Raw genomic sequence first — 3,714 nt, forward strand, 5'->3', positions numbered from 1 at the left:
TTAAGTATTCATTATTCCACATTCCCCATGTCACCAACGCTGGGTGCCCACAGCACAGTTTTTCTAACACTGCAGCTGCGGGACTGAGGGTGGCAGACTGGGCATCTGCACTGAGCCGCATTCGTCACACAGTCAGACCAGCCCTGAGCCGGGGGCAGAAACATCCTGACGTGAAAAGCTGTTTGCCAAGTACAATGACCACACGTTTCGTCTATTTTGAATCCACCATCACAACAAACTCTACACTCTTGACAGATGAGACAGGCAGATATGATCTCTGAAGGCGCGTGAGAATGACGTTCACACAGACTCCCATCCTCCCTCACATGACTGGAGGATTAAATGGCGGCGGAGGGGTGGATGTGCAGCTCAGGGGCAGATTAGTGACACTGTCACAGCTATTTTAGGACCTGAAATATTTATATGATCCTATTCCAAACCCTAATACATAAACAATGAACTCAAAACTGTACACAAAGGGAAACAAAAAACCACTCTGACAGTGTCCAGATCCCTCATAAACTCCCCAGAAGTCAAGGAGGTCCAGGCTGTTCTCAAATTCCTGGGCTCAAGCGATCCGCCCACCTGGGCCTCCCAAAGCTCTGGGATTACAGGCATAAGCCACCACACACGGCCTAATAAGTTCTTTTGATATGTTTGTAATGAATGTGTTTCCAAGGATAAAAGCTTACAATGACATCTTTCTTACCTGTAAGATACCCGAAGAGCAGAGAGAGGGTCCCCAGGCTGGCTAAGCATCCAGAACGCTGGAGGAGCTTTAAAAACATAGATATGAATTATTGTGCTTCACCCCTTACTTACTGAGTCACAATCCCAGGGATGGAAGCGCCCAGAGATCTGTCTTTTCAGAACTTCTCTGGCTCTCCAGGTGGTGCTGACAATCAGGCAGATTGAGAGCCAGTGCTGCAGGCAGCTCATCCCAGACCTCGGGAGCAGGGGAGTCACCCAGGGCTAGGTCAGACTGAAGGTTCTGGTGCATCAGGGGTGGGGAGGGGCTTGAGAGTTGGCCTTTCCCACAACCTTCCCAGAGGGGCTGGTTTGCTGATCCTCAGACCAGGCTTTGAGGGTGCACAGCACTCTTCCTCTAGGTGTGTGTCCACATACCTGGCACCTTTGTTGTTGCATTGCCCCAGGTATAAAGTGCAGGGTGCCCCCTCTACACCTTCAGCCCTGCTCTCTCCCCTGCTGACCCCCAAATCTCTGGGGCTTGGACTTGCCTTTATAAAGGGACCTCTCAGCTCAGGGGAGGGCCCTCCCCACTGGCCCCCTCTTCCCAAGGCCCAGCATCAGTGGGAGCTGCTTGAGCAGCCCCTCATCCTGAGGGGTCTATGTGGTGTGAAAGGCTGAGGTAGACTGTTCTGTTTATTGTCAAGGGCCAGGAAACAAAGTCTGGAAACAAAGTCTGGTATTGCTCAACCCAGTGGTGATGAGTGACAAGATAGGGTGGGGTGCAGAGGAGACTCCCACACACAGCAGGACCGAGAGAGCATCAATTCTTCCTTCTAACACTGGCACCAAGGAGAGACCGCTGTCCCTTCCCATAAAGGCAGTGGACAGTTGGAAGCATCGCTTGGTGTGCCAGCTCCTTTGGGGCAGGAGAACAAGAGGAGCCCCATCCCAAGCACAGTGGATGATGAAGTGGGTCCCGGGCTCCCCAGATCCTGGGCTTCTCTTGATTCTCAATGTTAAGCTTGTTGATTGAATATAGTTGGTTAATGTGGACCCCAAGGCAAGGAAAAGACACAGGCCAAGAACCGGGGGCTTCAGTCAGCTCTGAAAAGTCAGGAAGAGCATTTCTCTTTTTTTTTTTTTTTTTTTTTTGAGACGGAGTCTCGCTCTGTCACCCAGGCTGGAGTGCAGTGGCGCAATCTCAGCTCACTGCAAGCTCCGCCTCCCGGGTTCACGCCATTCTCCTGCCTCAGCCTCCCGAGTAGCTGGGACTACAGGCACCCGCCACCACGCCTGGCTAATTTTTTTTGTTTTTAGTAGAGATGGGGTTTCACCATGTTAGCCAGGATTGTCTCGCTCTCCTGACCTCATGATCTGCCTGCCTCGGCCTCCCAAAGTGCTGGGATTACAGGCATGAGCCACCATGCCCAGCCAGGAAGAGCATTTCTAACATCCAAATGCAAACGTCTGCCACCCCGGGTGCTCCCCTCTGGAAACTGCACTGCAGGGCACAGCACATCCCAGGTTTGCCTTTCCTAATTCCCTGCACCACCCAGCTCCCGCCTCCCTCACTGTGCGGGATGAGAGGCCCACACAGACAGTTCCTTCTCACCTTTGAAATGGCAGTGGTGGCTGCAGCCTGGGAGCTGAGGCCATCCCAAGCGGGTGAGACCCACACCAGGGGCCCTGGGTGCCTGCCGGCCACAGGCTGAGCCATCCAGGCTATGCACAGGCACGCCTCAGCCACCAGGATTTCCTTCCTGTGGAACTGGGCCTTCCATCCAGAGAGTCTTGCAGCAGAGAGCAGAAATGGGCTTTCTCTCTGCTGGTGTAGGAAAGCCATGGCAGGAAGGCGGTACCAACGACACACAGCTGCCTGTCCCACGTGGGGTCCCACACCTCCTGCCTCCCAGCTTTCCTGCCCCTTTCCTTTGTAAGTGTGTTCTTTGATTAAGTGTCCTCATTTTAATTGTGTCCAAATGTTCACACTGTCTCAAGTGATGCTGGAGCCACAGCCTGGGTCCACTGCAGGTCCTTCCTCTGGAGCAAAGAGTCTTTGTCACAGTGTTTCTCTAAAAGCATATCCATCCTGATTGACACTTATTTTAGAAACAGATAGAATTGGTGAAAAAAGGGTTGAGCATTTGAAAATATCTCCGGATTTCAAAGAAGTTGGCCACTATCTATGGGGAATTGGGGGTGAGTAATGGCTCTTTAAGTAAATGAGGACAGGCCAGGCATGGTGGCTCACGCCTGTAATCCCAACACTTCGGGAGGCCGAGACAGGTGGATCACTTGAGGTCAAGAGTTTGAGACCAGCCCGGCCAACATGGCGAAACCCCATCTCTACTAAAAATACAAAAATTAGCTGGACATGGTGGCATGAACCTGTAATCCCAGCTACTCAGGAAGCTGAGGCAGGAGAATTGCTTGAACCCAGGAGATGGAGGTTGCAGTGAGCCAAGATTATACCACTGCACTCCAGCCTGGGAGACAGAGCAAGATTCCATCTCAAAAAACTGTAAATGAGCACAAAATCCCAAAGGCTAGAGCCACCGCCCAGAGCAGGTTCAGGATTGAAATGCCCCCGTGGTTCCCCTCCCACCCGAATGCTCTATTTCAAAATGAAGGTCCAGGACAAGGGGAGAGCATGTCATTACTAAGGTTCAGTGTTAAACAGAGACATTCTTCCACCGATGACAGCCATGATGGGCCACCTGAGCTTTCTTTGGTTTTCCCTGCCATCTGCATGGTCCTCCATTGCACTTGAACAAGGAGTCCTGAGGGTCTGAGTAACTTGCAGGGATTGCTGTGCTGCCAGGAGCGAGTGAAAGAAGAGGCGAGAGCAGCTGCCTCAGCTAAAAAGAAAGCCAGAGGAGAGGGTGGGTATTTAGGGAGCGGGGATTTTTAATTTCAAGTGAATTCTGTAATTAAGGACAAGGGGTGGTGGTGGTGGGGCTCGGGGCTGGGTGCTCTGGCACTGTCCCTAACGGCAATCACAGTGATGGCTTTGCTCCTGTGCTG

This window comes from Pan paniscus, chromosome 19 (genome assembly GCF_029289425.2).
Source record: "Pan paniscus chromosome 19, NHGRI_mPanPan1-v2.0_pri, whole genome shotgun sequence".
Classification (NCBI taxonomy): domain Eukaryota; kingdom Metazoa; phylum Chordata; class Mammalia; order Primates; family Hominidae; genus Pan; species Pan paniscus.